Raw genomic sequence first — 17,322 nt, forward strand, 5'->3', positions numbered from 1 at the left:
TTTTGTTGTTCTGTGCAAAAACAGACATCATTGAGTGTTATAAAAAAAATTTGTCCTGAGTCCAGGGGCTATTTTATTAAATGCTGAGGCACAGAAAAATATATAGGGAGAATAATTTTAATATACATGAAGATTTATTCCACTAGAGAGGAGGAGGATGATAATACCTAGTTTTTCAATAGCAGAGCTTACTTTCCTTCATCATCATAAAGATTAATATTTTTATTCCCATTTTACAGAGAGAGTATCTAACTCCAAGAAAAACAATGAGTCCTAATTACATTACAAAAATTGTCTCTAACCCTGAGATTAAATATAACCATATCGTATATGCCATGTGATCGTTCTTTAACCTTGCTTATTCTTACACACTGTCAGTAAAAAGACAGTAAAATCTGCATTGACTGTATCATTTACTGCTACAATAAAAGGTAGTAGTTAATTCCTGGAAAAACCTAGCATATTAAAGGATAATACTATCAACCAGTGAACCATACATTAAAAATGGCTTTTCAAGGAGTTGCCTCAAGAATATGATAATCACGTGGTATAACATGGCAGTACCCAGTAATTGTGTAGTTGCTCTGAGACAAAAGGCCAACTTGTGGTTTGCAGTAGCAGACTTAGGTCTTGCAAAGCAGCTTGGAGTGACTCATGAGATCCTATTGAAAACCCAGGCTAAACTTGTAGTTTATCACCACAGAAGTAGTTTTTTTCAGTGTAAAATATCTGCATATATCCACTATACACATCCTATCCTCCTTCAGTCCAGCGGATGTCCCTCATGTTAATAGCCCATTTTAGCATGTAGTGTGAGTTGTTCATTGATTGTTGGATTCTTTCTGAGATTAAAAATCTCTTACATAGAAGATTATCCCTACTTGTATCTATTACATTAGCTGTACAGCATAAAATTTTTGCGTATAATAATGTAATTGCATGAATTTTCCAAATATCAGCATTGAAACTGGAAATCTCCTATAGAGATGTTTGCGGGGACAGGCAACTATTCAAAAGGAACCAAGATTGTATTTTCAGTAGGATCATTCATGAAATACGAACATAACATTGTAGATACTGCATGAACTCAGAGCAAAATGATGGTTTCTTCTCCAAAGGTCCTGAAGCCTTAATAGAAGAAATAACACACAGGTGGGAGGGTCCAAAGAAATACTGAAGAAATACTAATTGGTACCATGACCAGTGGTAAGAATATGCAACTTCAGAAAAGATTGCTTGTATATAGGACAGCAAATTTTTAACAGTGCTTTGTTATGCAGCTCCTCTCAGGAAAAAAGGAAAAAATCAGCAAAAAAAATTTATTAACAGGAATCATGACTGTTAATTAGCCTGTTAATTTTACTTTTTCTCTGTTATTATATTGAGATAAATATAGAGAGGTATAATGTTTAATCAATATGTACCTCAGCACGTATTGATAGTGAGAAACTAATTTCTCAAATTTAGATAACCTATAACAAAAAAGGCCTGGCTTTTAATTCTCTGGTTTTGCCTTCAAATTTTATCAAATTTGAGAATTGATAAAATTTCAAATATTGGCCTGAGTATTTTTGAAGAGGAGGCAATGAAGTTTATAAAACTGGAAAAAACAACGTGATTCATTAAAAACATTGAAATAGACAGAATGAGTACCTGTAAATAAAAAAAAAAAGATTTCATTTGGGTGTCCATAAAATTAAGATAATAAAATAAAAATAAATGAAATGGAATATGATATTGGTTTAAATATTGATGAAAATAGAAACATGAATATATTTTTATAAGGTCTGCTCAGGGATAATTTCAAGAACAACTCGACTTTTAAAAAGTAATCTGTTGTTTTGCCAAGATCAGCAACTCCTTGAGTACCTATCATAAGAATTACTTACTTATTAAAGAAAAAAATAACCATAGCATCTAGCTTTTATGAGTTCTTAACTTACTTCACTCACAATGCATGGAACTTCTTAGCTGATGCTGGCTTTTTTTTTTCATACCTCGTTTGATACTAATTTTAATTTGTCTCATGCCTAAATGGACTAGTGCATGGTAGATTAATTTCCTCTTGCATAACTTAGAAGCGGTTCAGTTCAATAGGTTTGTCTTTGTGACTTAGTTGTATAGCAGAGCAATGAGATTGTCTAAATTTTCATGACATTTACTCCAGTAAGCTTTTATGCAGAGAACAAACACAGTTAGGAAATACAGTTATGACAAAAACAGGGGAAAACTGCAGACAAAATCAATGGCCAAACACTCTCTTTTCCCATTATAAACTACTCCCAATGGGTTAAAATCACAAGAGATCAGAGTGTGCAGAAAGGATGTTGCATCATTACCTGATTGAATTCCCACTAGAAATAATGTCAAGATAAAGAGGAATGTGGGGAAGAATAAGTTAGAAAAGCCAAAGATGAAATCATCCCCCCGCTTCGGGCATTTCATGAAGACAGTGAAGATAGAAGAGCCGTTACTGCAGGAGAGTTCTGCTAGTAATAAGAGAGAGTTACTTCCAGAAGGGGACTGAGGTGGACTAAGTGTCTATGTCTGTTCATTGGTTACAGAAGTTTCATTAGAAGACATAGACGTCTATCTCGGGCTAAGTTGAAGGCTGAATGCTTCATGACATGAATCTGGACTGTGATTTCTTATGAGTCCATGGCATGAAGAGTAGGAAATACTGTTCTGGGCTGGGAGTTGAGGTATTCTTTTTATGCAGTATCAGCACATTAGCAAGAAATAGACATCTGATGTTCATTATTTTATTGCAGAAATTTTTACAAAGAAAGCAAATTATTTTGTATGGCATGTTGTATCCTCCAACGTTCTTCCTTTGAACTGGCAGGACAGAATCTGAGGGAGGATTTGTTTTAGTATGTCAGAAAGTCTGAAGGCTCAAAGGCTTGAAGTAAAGCTCTGTACTTTTTGAAGGAACTTCTCCATTAATCACAGTGCTCCTCTCCACCAGGTGGCTACTATATGTCCTAGAGGATGTGCGACAGAGTGAGAACAGGATGCCTGTTCTCAGCTTGTGGAGCTGGCATAGCATTGCTGCAGTGACACAAATCCAGAGGGACCTTGGAGAAGCTGAGCATGAATATACATTTTAGGAATGACTGAGTGGGAGTAGGGTGTTTAATCACACCCACCCTCTGTATTTTAAGTCATTAAGCTGAAAACACCCAACAAAAACAAGTTCAGTAAAGGTTTCTGTTCCCTGAGTTTTATTTCAAGCTGACAGACCAACAAATTCCTACTGGCTTGTGAGCTAAAGCAATAAAAGCACCAGTCATGCAACAGGCAGATGTCTGACAGTGATGCTTGTTTCTTCCATTTTACTTAAAAAGCAATCGTTCCAGGTGCAAACAAGCTCCCTGTATTGCAGCTGACTGCATTTACTAATGGTAGCCCAGTCTTAATATTGTAAAGGTAACTGGCACTCATACAGCTGCTGTTATGGCTCTTGACCACTTGCTGCAGGGTTTGGTGTTGTCATTCTGAGGCCCCATGACTCAAAGCACCTCAAGTAAACTGAGATTGTTTCATGGGGCTCCATGAAGACTGAATGTCTGACCTTCATTTCCAGGTTTCTGATGAGGATTTCATCACTGCTCTGTGCCACACAGGGTACATCTGCCCTCTGACTATATGCACACCCAATTGCAGGTGTTTGTCAAGGCTGAGCTCTGTATATTGCAGGGTAAGGTGTGCAGAGATGCTGTTCCTTTTTTGAGAGAGACAGAGATTACCCTATGTTTAGCTGTGTAACTCTCAGTGGAGGCAGAGAGGGACCTGAGCTGAGCTTTGATTTCAGCCTTGATCAGTTGGCTCTAATATTTTGCTTAGCAGACCAAGAAGCTGATTTCTTTAGGATTCTTCTTTTGGCACATCTCATCCCCAGCTGAGATTAAATTAGCATTTGAAATCTAGTTTTAATAATCCAAAGTAACATAGATTGCCCAACTTACTTGCAACTGAAAAGCTCACAATAAAAATATTTCTTTGGGTGGAGCTCCCATTGCCAGACAATTTTCTGTGACTTAGAAGCCCCAAAAGTCATTTATCTAGGAAAGTGTATTCATTGGCACAAAGAAGGCTTAAAAATAGATACTATATACTCTGCATCATCACATAGACCTACATTATAGCTAATTTTAATATTCAATTTCTGCTGAATGGAGAAAGTTGATTAGGCAGTAGAATGAGACGCAGTGGAAATACCGGTTCTTCTTGTGTTTCAACCAATAACAGGTTTCAGTAGGGAAAGGTGAAATAAGTCAATCAGCTGTTTACTTTCTCACTCCTTCAGAAGACAGCAAAATGCTTCTGTGTGTTAGTGGTTAAGACGCCAGAGACTTGGAACTCAAACAATATCAACATAAAGAACAAATAGGCCAAGAACTAGACATTGTAGTTTGTTTCCTTATTTTTATATTATCTTTTTTTCTTTGACAACTGCATAGCTACACCCAGAAAAGTAGTAATTATATCCAGAACCCAAAGAGGTCCATCATAACATGAAAATGTTGTGACATCATAGTCCTTGGTTAAGGAAATTATAATGATGGCAGAGGTTAAAGCCGCAGTGTAGTGTAAGACAGGCAAGGGAAGAGAAGAGCCTCAGAGGAGAGTTTCGTGTTCAAAAAAGCACAAAACTTTTCCTTTTAGAGGAAGAACTGTCCAAAGGTAAGTCACCTTGCTTTTACAGTGCTTCTTTGCATGGGGATGTTTTTGCAAACATTTTTCAGTTGGTGTAGGTTAAAACCACTCATGGATGAGGTGGAAGAGAGGAAATAATGAGAAACAAATTCAGTGGGAAAACAAGTGTTGATGGTGTGACTAGGCAATGAAGTAAATTTATGAACTGATTTGATCATAGATATTAGCACCTCCTTTCCTTCCAGCATGAGTCAGAGTGAACATAAACATCACTGCTGTGTGGAAAAATGTACCCCTGTGGAAAAAAAGAAAACACAAAACCTTGAATTTTTTTCAAGGGTTTTTTATTGTTTTGATGTTTACTAAGAAAAAAAAAAAAACACCAAAAACCCAACAACCAGTTGAAACAGCTGTCCCATTTCTTTTCAGACTAGGGGAAAAAATAAATGAACGCTAAGCACAGTGTGTGACACACCAATAAATTTCTAAGTTAAATGCTACTATGGTATTAGGGCTATTGTTTCTATTAAGATATCAATGAACCAGGATCCACTATGCTATAAACTACATGATGATAGGACAAAAGCTCTCCTTGACTCACGTTTTATTAACTTGTGACATTCTTGGACTGATACAGGAAATGCTCTTCTTTACCAAACTTGAAGCAATCTAATATTTTCACAGGAAAATTCACACCTCTTGTTTTTTTGGCCAAAAAAAGAAAAGAGCTTTGTGACGGTGGTAGTAGTACACAACATGTCATGAGATTGTCTGAGAGCACCTTTTGTTAAACGTTTCTCCTCCTGAAATGATGTGAAGTGACTGTTATTTCAGTGATGAATTAGATATTCACTTTGCTTTTCATTTTTTAAGAAATAAATCTAATTTGGTAAGTTTCAAACACCGGTGAACATTGATCATTTCACTATGAGTTCTTCAGCTAAATCTCAGATTTTCTTTGTTTTAGCCATGTGTTCGTTCCTTTGTGCGATAGAACAATATTGTTTTTGTAAGTTCATTGGAGCTGGCAGATAACTCAGAGAGCTTGAATTCCAAAGGAGAGTCAAAATTTACTTTATACCCATGACTAATGTCAAATCTGAACTCTACCTAATAGAAATATTGAGTAACCTCATGTTAATCTGTTCTTGATGCCAGCTATGACTAGCTATAATAGCTATAATAGCTGATGTATGTATTCTCCTCCCACAGAGTTTTCTTTGGTAAGGAATTATACTGAGGAAGAATCCCACTTACAGTTCAGGCTGGCCTGGTACAATGAGGTTAAAAATCATTATACACACCCTGGCATTTAAAGTCTTTGACTCATGGCTGCAGGAATTCAGCAGGTCTTAATTATTAAATTGGCAAATATTAATTCTCCAGATACTTTCATCTATACATAAATTATAAGATTTTCTTGATCAACCAATTTTTAAAATACAAAAAGTAGATAGGCATGTGGGTAACAGAATGTATAATGAAAAAAATTTTATTATCTTAACCTATATGAGGACTTCCTCTGAAATGTGTTCTTAGAAATAGAACCAGCAGACCCAGCTAAGACTAGATTTTTCTTCATAAGAGCAGAAAATTGTATAATGTAAATATTGCTTTTATTGTACAGATGTGCTGTAACAAAGAAAAGTGCATGCAATATTACATTTTCTTTACTATTAAAAGGTACAATAAAAAAAGTCTAATCTTTAGCCTGTGTTGTATAAACCTAAAGAAACGGTAATCAACCTTGATGCGTGACTAAGGCACACATCTCCCTGTATGATTTATGACAGAATGCAATCAGAAGAAACTGCTCTTTTTTAAAAAAATATCCTCCCTGTAAGAGGATATTTTGCTGTACAATGAAGCATAACATTTTTTGTTTTCATATTTTCTTTTCACTAACATTTCTAAGAGTTATTATACATCTACAAGACCTGGTTCCTTAGCAGTCATTACAGAAATCCTTATCAGTCTCTTCTGTACAGAGGCTCAGCGTTGTTCCTGATGCAGAGAAGTGGTTTAACTTGTTTTATTTCTACAGAAGGAACAGGCTTCTTCATAAAATAATAATTCAGAATTAAATGCCAAGGAGATTAAGCATTTATTATTTCTATTCAAAAGATTAGCCTATGTAAATAGAGCAAGGGGGTGTGGGGGGTTGTTTTTTATTTGGGGTTTGGTTTGGTTTTTTAATGCTCCTTAGTCTTGAACAGGACATTTGTAAGGGCTAAAAAGAGTTGCAGCTTCATATCTATTTGATAAAATTCCCAATAAAAGTAACAGCCGTAGTAAAGAAAAACATGGACAGTGTCAGTACTGGAATTTGATGAAGACCATCTAATTAAGCTAGTGTAAGGTGCTGAATTATCACCAGCAGCTTAGTTTTCTCTAATACAGATATAGACTGTGTTCAAAGTGGTAAGCTTCTAGTTTATAACCAAACCAACAGGTTTGGTTATAAATACAATATCACTTGAGTTAGAACAGAAGAACTTGAAATATTTGCACTGAAGTCAGTGACAAGATTTCCACTATACTCAAAAGTTTATTACTAAGTCATTTAAGACTCGGTGTTTTCCAATGGCCTGGAGTCTTGTCATTGACTTGACTTGAGATGAAGGTCATGAATGTGAGCTGAAACTTTTTTTATTGATCACCAGTTAGCATCTCTGCAGTACAGGAAATAACATGGCATGGCCGCAGAATATTTCATGGAATTAAAACAAAACACTGTGAAGAATTTAAAATAGTTGATCTTTCCTCCAATGCTGTTCTTTGTTTACAGTTGCAATGAGTCACTTTCAAAGGTATATCTCTCCAAGTCAGTTTATGCTACTAGTGCTGGCTGGACCTGCCAAACTAGCTGGCAGAGAGTATTGCGCAAGGTTCCCATGCAAAATTTCTGGATCCCTGCCTCAGGGAGGAAGCAAATTGTGCTTATGTATTTGTCACATTTAATGACCTTTACAGAAGGAAATTGCATGTCCTGTGACATCTATCGGCAGGAAAGCTGACTTCATAAAGAAAGGGAAGGTCTTGCATCAGTGAGAAAAGTATAGTCAATTAGTAATTCCACAGTCATGCCAAAGTTATGTGATTACGTTTATGCAATGGTGTGTTTAGATGGGCCTAGAGGAAGCTTACCAAGAGTAGGAGGTGTGGGAGATGGATTCATTCACTGCCTGTGCTATGAGTCAAATACCTCATAGCATTACGTTATGTTAATCTCTAGTTATATCTGCTTCTGCATCTCTTTCATTCATCCTGGAAACATTATCACAGAGTGATCAGAAATGTCATGGGCAATTTTGAATATGGAAGAAATGTAGTTGTTCCACTTAATAGAAGTTTATTTGGAAGACATAAATAAAAAGAGATCAAACCAGAAAATTCATCAGAATAAATTATTTGTCTATATGACTGCACAAAATAAATGTTAAAAGACCTGAGCAAGGCCAATTGAAGACAACAGTTTAGAAACTATTCTCTATTCTGCTAAAATGTGTAATATGCATTAGCAGGTTTCTACTTTTTCCTCTCCCTCCAAGTTCTAGCATTTGCTAGTGTACTGAAATAGAATGAAATTTATACCAGAATAAGACAACTCTATTATTCATTACTCTATTTCTCTCCTAAATACCAGAAAATTTAATTGGTCCATCTTAAAAAGAGCAATGTGTATGTATCTATGTAGTAAAGATGTAGTTAAAGACGGTAGTACATGGTTGACAGGAAGCAGAGACAGAGCATTTAAAAATATGAATCAGACACAGAATGCCAGATTCCGCAAAGAACTAAATTGCTCAAGTGTCAGGCTGGGCTCCTGCTAATGCCAGAATATCAGATATCTTGGAGCCCTCTGCTCAAGGGTAAAAGCCTATTCCAAAGCCTATTACAGTCAATTTAGACTCTCTGCTGTTACAAGAAACTCTCAGTTGTGCCTCACCTCCATGGCAATCCTGCTTCAGCAAGTTCAGGGACTCTATCATTTCATTCACTTTGAATCAAATTTGGGAAACACATAGCATTTCCCTACATCAGTCTGAGGAGAACAGATATAGGTCTTCTTGGACTCAAATATAGCATCTTGTGCCTCAGGGCCTCAAAGGTACCTAGCCATTGACTATGGTTTTTTGTTGGGTATTTTTTTTTAATGCAGCTAGAGCATAAAACCTTTTATTTTCTTAGAAGACCACCCATGGGGTTTTCTCCTTCACTCTTCCAAAGCTGTTTTTCATTGGGAATAATGTGTTTGCTCTTATATGCACCAGCCAGGAAAAGCTTTCATTAATGAGGGCAGTTCTGAAATGCCTGCGCTCATTTTCACCAATAATTTCAAAGACATGGAAATGTTTCTACATCTCTTTTCCTGCTGGTGGGATTCCAAAATTTTATGTACACACACAATAGCATGCATAATATAGCTTCTGAGAATGTTTATGACAACTGGAAGCCATGAAACCTGACTAACAAGAATTGAATATATTTTGTCCAAGTACAAGCAGAGACTTTGTCTGTCTGTGAGTTGAATTTTGAAAAGTCACTCTTTCAGAAATGCATTTTTGGAGATGATTTGGGAAGTAAAAATTATATTTACAATAAAATGCTATTTCTTCATTAAAAGAGTACTTTCAAATGCTATCACCCATCATACAATTATTATGTCTAGGATAAAGTTTATCTCTGTGCAGAACACAAAAATAAGTTTTACATAACATTTCAATCTGCTTGCAGCTTATCTCAAGGCTTTGTGACAAACAATTCTAGCATTGGGTCAAAGCTAAACATCACCTCTTAGGACTACTTTCGTACGCAAAAATTGGCGTTTAATGTCAATGAGGAATACCTTTAGGAAAATGTATTGACTCACATATCTAACTTTGTGTACTTGATGACATGCCGTGATAGAACTCTCAAGCTGGCCATAGTTTAAGAACCTTTTAGAGTGAGAAAAAAGATAGATCTTCAAAACTACATTTGATTTAAAACAACAACAACAAAAAAAAAAAACAGAAAAAAAAACAGTGACTCAGAGAAACCTCAGAGATCTTAGGTGAAGGAAATGAAAATAAGATTATTTGAAATCTCCCTCTCACCCACTATAGCTTGCAGATCAAGATCTTGTTCCCAGTCAGCACTGGGATTCCTGTTACCTGGAAAAAACCTCCTTTTCCATTGCTTCTCCATGTTTGGTCTCTGCTTTTCTAAGGATTGCCTGTCCATGCTGCAAACTCAGTCATCTTTCTCACACTTCCTCCATCACCGAGGGAGCCCTCACAGCTGGTGGTATGGATATGGACATCCTCATTTTCTCTCAAGGAAATACAGTCCTTCCTTCCAGAGGGTCCATCTCAAGCTCAATAGTTCAGACGTGAGCTCATGGAATTATCTTTTGCCTATCACTAAGACCTTTCTATTATATATTGTATATAACATATAATAATCATAGAGTGAAAAAGAAAAGAGTTTAAACATGGAAGCATGAAGAGTTGTTTCATCTGAATTTATTTCAGGTCTGTGTAAGCCCATTAATCAAAATAAATACCCAAACTAACACTTCATATGTGGAGTATCCCACAGACAAAACTAACATAGTAAAGTGTATGTGAAATATCTGCTTAACTTATAATTGCTGTATGTCTGCAAAAGCTCAGAGTTCAACATTTTATTTCCAAATTGGACTTCAAGTGAATAAAAGTTAATCATATCCACAAAAGGTCCCTCTTTGCTCTCTCTCTCTTTTTTTCTTGTAAGAAATAATAAAATGAGCAGATTTTCCTATTAAATTTTCTGCTGTTTTAATCATACGACATTTAACAGGGTGGTCTACTTTAAATGGTCATGCAGTTGTTCAGGGAGCAGGGAGGTAGGGCTGGACTCGGCTGCCCGTATTTGATTATCAGAGCCAGCTGGAAAGGGGTCAAATGGTGCCTATAAAGGACTGAGAAACCTCAGCTGTAAAAAACAGCAGGAGGTAGTTTGGCTTCTGTGATTGGCCCTGAAGTAGTAGGAGCGTACAAGGAAAAGCTGTGAGGATCCTAAAAATTGTTTAGCAAAGATTAGTTTTCCTTTCTGCGTGTATGTACATGCGGGTGGGTTGATTGGTTGGTCTATACGTCACTGTGTCTAAGGCATAAAATATTTGAGGAAAACGTCTGAAAGAGGCACAAGAAGGTTGTCAGTCCTCCCTTGCCTGGAGAGATGGACTAGTAAAGAAGTTTAAAATCAGTGGTACTCATTCAATTTATGACTGGGAGGTTTGGATTGGGCTTCATATACATAAGAAAGAAATGTACGCACCTGCAATAGGAATTTCAGAAGGGATTAATAATGTTGGGTGCTGAAACTTTTGATGCCCCTCCTGACAACCCCCAAAAAAACCCCTGACTTCCTTTTTTTTAAATGTATTTTCTGTGGTGCTAGAAAGTCAGCTTAAAAAGCAGGAAGAAACCCTTGATGTGAAATAATTTATTTTATATTTTTGTGGCTTAGAGATAAATTCTGGATCTTTTCCACATCTGAAGTTAAAAAGCATAGTCTCTCTAACACAGAATTTTAAATGGAAACTTTAGTATGGAGAATGCTTTTCTGTCCAGATGATAAAACTCTAAAAATACAGCTGTTGCTATATCTCTGGAAAGTGTTGATAGAACTTTAACAGAAGCATCACAATAATAGTATTTTAATATCACTTTAGTTCTACTATAATTAAGAATATGCTTTCTTCAGCTGTTGTATGTTAAAGTTAATAGTTTAGTTATGTGTATACATATCACAGGAAATAAAGAATCTTTGGATTTAAAATGCTTTAAAACCAGTTAATTTTTTGGCCTTTTTTTTAGGGGAAAAAACATTGTCCAGAGAGGACTGGATAAGCAGGATGTTCACAGACCTAGTGTAGTGATTAATAAAGCTCTAGGAGAATTGGAATGTTAAACCTATTTAATACTCCTAGAACACTCTTCGTTGTCTTCCCAAATAATTGATGAAGATCAGATTAAGAAAAGATAAAAAGCAAGAATCCATAGAGGTATCCATCACAAATTCTGTCTCGGTCTTCTTTTTAAATAGTCTATGTTAGCCTCTACAGATCTAGATCTGTTACATTTGATGGGTTTGCAACAAGTTCAGGTCTTGCTTTCATACCTCATTGAAATATCTTCCACTTCCTTCAGTGGGCTTTGTTCAGGTTTTAACACAAGGCAGAGTAAGGTCTGAAATGTGTCTTTTGCCTGAAAAGAACACCACTGCTACGGGGGGGAAAAAAAAGAGTACCCCTGGAGAGCAAATCAGCAGCTATCGAATGGTTTGGGTTTTTTTTTTAAAAAAAAGACTTATGAACTTTGTTCTCTTTAGCAGATAAGGTAATTTATTTCATTTTAAATCATTGACAGTCTATGTTAAAGAAGATTAACTCTTGTATTTTTGAAATATTAAAACATTTTTTCTAATTAATTGTTCATGTTGGCTTCTGTTTGACAGCTGATGTGGGCAAGTTCACAGCACTGGTTTCTTCCACTGGATGAGACTTTTTTTCTGCCAGCTCTTTAAAACTAGAGGCTAGACTATCTTTCAGCAAACTTCTTGTAATACGTTTATATAAGAAAAATATCCTTTAATCTCATTTGCTTCTTCATTATTTCAAAAAATATTTTTTTAGCATAGTTCCTAGTGTGTCAATCACACTCAGAAAGCCAGAGCACTCCAGTGAAACAGTAAATCATGATCCAAATATAGAAACTTTTTTTAAAAACTATACTCACATGTAACAGGCAAGACCTTGCATAATTTTACGTGAGAATGTTACTAACTTATTTGCCAAGGAATGTTAGTCATTGTGCAAGCACATATTAAAACGCAAGATGTATCCTCCAAATCTGTAGGGTCCCATAGCATCTGCCATCAGAAATCTAACAGAATTAACCATCAGAGTCAATGTGTTCCAAACAGAAATCTTTAATTTTAAATGTTCAGTGAAATGAACCAACTGTAGACCAAACTGGGTTTAGTTCCATTTGGACTTGACCTTTCACGGATAAATTCCATAGAGAGTATTGAAAAGTTTATTTCTTTGTTCATCCATAGCCTAGCTACTCTTTAGCATCTCTTAATCCAGGGTGTACTCTAGGTCCCAGAGCAGGAAAATGCAGCCAGGGTGTTCATGTTCATGTGATAGGCATCAGGCAGTGGTAAGTCTGTCATGTTGCCAGCAGGTTATGTGCCAGTGCCCAGAAGGTCCATTTATGTGAACACATTTCTTGTTAATGAGTTGTAGAAAGTCTTAATTACTTTTCATTTAGCTTGTTTAATTGCACCTTTTCAGGGAGGGGAGAAAAAAAAGGAACAGACTGGATGGAGAAAGAGGGTTTCTTATAGTCAGAGGTTAGTGCAGGAAGTTGAATTATCTGAGTTTTTCCAGTGAAGACAGTGAGGGTCTTTCACAGCTGAAGTTTAAAGTTAGGTGCTCTGAGCTACTCCAGTATGAACCTGGCTTTGTGATCAACTTTCCTTGGCTGGAGTTAGCCTTTGTGGATGCCCACATACGTGTCTGAGTAGACCTGCGGGTCCAAAAAGTGCGTAGTAGCTCTGCCTAGCTCCTAGTCACAGCGACCTGACATCTGTGCTACAGCATTTCTGACCGATGTAGGATCAGGTTCCCTGGCATGTGCTCTTGTCTGCTGCTTTTTTGCCATAGGTTATTTATGCGATGTTCCACACCTGTGCCGTGTGTTATTCATACGGTGCTGCAAAACTGCATGCCCCCTCTCCAAATAAGCATTCCCAGCTCCCCTTTTCCTAAGCAAGATTAAATGAGTGGGCCAAACTAAAACTATGCTATAATGTTTCAAAAAGTGAAACTAATTTTGTTCAATACCTTATGTCTCAGCTTGACTTTATAAGGAGATGTAACTTCATTCCAATAAAAATTGATGCATTTAGAGGCTTGGGGCTGGGGAGGGGGGTGTTCTATTAATGAGACAATCCTAACAAACTGCAGTTGCAAACCAAGATGACTTCACTTCATTACAGCAAAAAGGCTGATACTTTATACAAGAGCAATATGGCTGTGTTTCATCACAAGCCCCCTGCCATGCACTTTCCCAAATCGTATTGAATTTAGAATGTTCCCTGTTATATAGTCAAGGCTTTGGATGCTTTAAAGCAATGCTATGGTAATTTACTATGTTCTTATTTACTTTTCAAAACAAATAGGTAATCTTTTATGGTTCTTTTTATGTCAATTAATTGTATTTTTCACCTATAAAATTATTTTCCTCTAGGAGTATCAAAAGAGACATCAAACTGGATAATTTTACTTTGACCATTACACACTTGTGGCTGTGTGAGGTAAGTTATTTTTCTTTTCTTTTTTTTTTTTTTTTAATGTATTTAAATAAGTTAAAGCTAATGGTTCATTCTTGTTTGTTTCCCAGTAAAGAAGACTCTGTGCAAAATTGCTATGTTCCTTAAAAATCCTAACCATTACTCTGAAATTTAAGTAAAGAATTGGAATGCTAGTTTTGATTAATCTTCTGTTAAAGCCTCACCTAGAAGTTCATACGGACACAGCTGATTTGATGGAGACAGATACATACCATGTTTATAATAACGCATGGGTGCAGCCCATGACTTGCCCTATGGTCTGGTCCTTGATACGAGTCCTGACCGTGTCATGCCTGCTTGCTGAGGTGAGACCCAGCTCGTTAGGACGCCATATGTGTAGTTTGCTTTTACTGGGGAAATTTCAGTGGGCGAGTATGCCAGGGTCCCTCCCTCCTGGGGAGCTGGGAATTGAGACTACAGAGTTTCTGCCTCAGGGTCAATGTGTCCAGAGTGTGAATGTGTAATAGGACTGTAAGTACACTACACGTCTGAACTGTAAATGCTGTTTTCACACCTGGTAGCCTTTTTGTTCTGAAGGAAGCAACGTTTACAAGAGTTCACTCTTGCAAGTTAGGCTGTTGGCTGGATATTTATTTGCATGTCTGACGTAGTTTCAGGTGTAAGAGTTCAGATACTGCATTTATGACTGATTTGAGAAGCACAAATTGTTAAGATGAAAAACTTCACATGGGAAAGGAAAACCATAAGGCCTTTTATTACCCTCGCAAAACCTGTATGATTCTGGAGATTCATTACTAAATGCCCTTGCATTTTTTAATGTTCCCTTTTTTAACGGAATTGTGACTGACTATGGGGTAATTTCACTTGTGTGAACCCTGGAGTAATAATAGTCACTATTCATGTAGGCTGTTCTCACAGAGGTAGGCTTTGGGTACTAGTTTTATTTAGATATTCTGAATTATTTTCTGGAGCAGCCTCTTTTACCTAACTACAGTGTGCTCATTGTACAGAGGAAACCTAACATTAAATGGTATGAATACTTGCTTGGAGTCATATCCTTCCAGTATATGCTTTGGTGAAAAGACTGAAGCACTTCACCTCTTTTCTTGCAGAATTTTGTTTCATACTGTATGTATCAGCTGCTGCATATGGAGCAAGGTGCACAAAGGTCTTCTCATATTCCTGTCCTTTCCCCCTGCAGTTACATTCACAGTGGGGGAAAAAGGAGGGGAGACTTCTCCCTCCCTTTCACAACCAAGAAAGGGTTATGATAATTTAGCCCTAAGTGTTTAAGCCATGCTCTAGTGCTGCTGAATCTAACTGAGCTTGGCATCACTTGAAGGAGCTTGCTGAAGTGTGAAAGACACTGACGTGGCTATGATTAAAAAGTACTGAAATATCATAAACCACAGTGCAAGAGGCCATTATTCAGGTCAAGGCACGTTAACATACAAGGAACATGTTTGTAGTTGATGCTTGTGTACGTCGGGCAAAGACATATTAAGAGTTGTTTCACCAGTAAGGTGTATCCTCTCCTTCACCTTACTGGCCAGACTGCAATTGGCAGAACAAATTTTGCAGTCATAAAAGTTGATCTTGCTATTGGTATTTTTAGAAGGGATTATGCATTGGCAGGAGCCCCTATCTGTACCTACTTCTCTCTATCCTATGCCTTTGATGTAAGTTTTTTATTCCTGGCTAGCTGAGAACCTGAGCAATAACAGAGAAGAAAAATAGAGAATGGAGTATATGACATAACCCAACAGAAAACACAGGTAACTAAAGTTTGAGAGGTATGATAATTTTAAGGAAGTTCCTGCTTTCTTGAGCAACTGTTCCCATATCTTAATTGTACCTATTAAAAATGTAATATAAAGGTTTTACTTTGGGTTCATTTAAAAGTAAAAGCAGTATGTTAGCGAGTGGCAAACTTCCAAGTTAACTACGCACTTTAGGATGGGATGAATGTCATTTCCAACACTCTGGAACTATGACTGACCCCAATGTATAAATAACTTTTGATACTCAATAATATTTTAGTCCCATTTTCGTGGCTGTATCCAAGACTATAGATGAAAGCTAAGTATCTGTTTTCTTTTTTTGGCAAACAATGATGTCCTGATTTTTCCAATCTAAATTGCCCTCCAGGGCACTAATAAAACAAGTCATGGCTCACAAAGTAAATTTCCTGTGTACTAATTGAAAACGGTTTCAAATTTATTAGGGTTTCAATCATCTTCTCAAGATCTAACGCTTGTGTTCACAGTAGTCAATATGACTGTTAATATATTTACCTGAAAGGTGAAAGAAGTATTAAAAATAGTCCTCAGGTATTTTTAAGGGAGGGTGGGGGTGGGGAGGGGGAGGAAGGTTTTAAAAAAATATAGAAAACCACACATTTCATATAGTTGAATGCGGTTTAAAACAACATCTGAAACTGAGCATTCATCCTCATGAAATATTTGGTTTTATTTTATTGCCAGAACCTTTCCTATATGTGTTCCCAGACGCTGGCTGTAATGCATGATCTATTAGAATCTGCTAGTAGACCTTGTTCTAAGATGGTAGAAAAGGCAGGAAAGTGCTAGGTTTCTCTTTGTCCTGTATAAACTGCAGGAGAGGGAGAGAGAAGGGCTGTTGAAATGCTCCAACTTTCTCCCCCTTCAAACCACACCACAAAGAAGTGTAAGTGCTATGCAAACCATCCCCCAACAACCCACAGAGAGTCCGCCTTCTGCTCTGTGCTTCCTCGCTCCAAAATATTGTACTGGGAGGGAGGGCACTTGTCAGTTTTTCTGGCACCACATTTCATAGCAGAGTTCCTCTAGCAAGAGAACCACAACCTCTTGTGCAGACTGAATTAATAACATGACAAAAGCATTTGGCCTCCATGCGGATGAGGGCTGGCTGGAAAACTGGAACTCTGGTTTCTGAAAGATTTCAGGGTTTGGGGATTTGTTTTATTTTCTTCATCATGCTAAATCAAATTGTGTAAAGGAAAAACAGGATAGGGAAAAAAAAAAATAAGAAACCCCAAACCTCCAAAGCCCTACCTCCTTATTTTCCTAATAATACCGATATGTGAACGCTCTAAAATAGCTCAATAGTTATGAAGATCACCTATGATTAAAAAGCAAAGCAAAACAACACTCTTTTTCTCTCATGTATTTGATAAATCCTAGAATAAAATCACTCTCATTTTTTTGCTTATATTGCAACTGTTTCTGTTTGTGGGAATCCTTAAACACTGAGCCAGAGTCTGGCTGGCTTGATGACGATGAAAGAGTGAATTTTCTGTGGAAGATCATTCTATAT

The 17,322-nt window shown here is 36.8% G+C and overlaps 1 protein-coding gene across 1 annotated transcript in view; it reads left to right on the top strand.

The window, feature by feature from the left end:
- SEMA3A (semaphorin 3A) overlaps positions 1 to 17,322 on the top strand; it is a 339,609-nt gene that overhangs the window by 78,130 nt on the left and 244,157 nt on the right. The window contains exon 2 of the mRNA XM_064443796.1: positions 13,944 to 14,010. The gene's annotated coding sequence lies outside the window, so the exon portion shown is untranslated. The remainder of the gene's footprint in view (positions 1 to 13,943; positions 14,011 to 17,322) is intronic.

The sequence above is a fragment of the Phalacrocorax carbo genome, chromosome 1 (assembly GCF_963921805.1).
Source record: "Phalacrocorax carbo chromosome 1, bPhaCar2.1, whole genome shotgun sequence".
In the NCBI taxonomy this organism is placed as follows: Eukaryota; Metazoa; Chordata; class Aves; order Suliformes; family Phalacrocoracidae; genus Phalacrocorax; species Phalacrocorax carbo.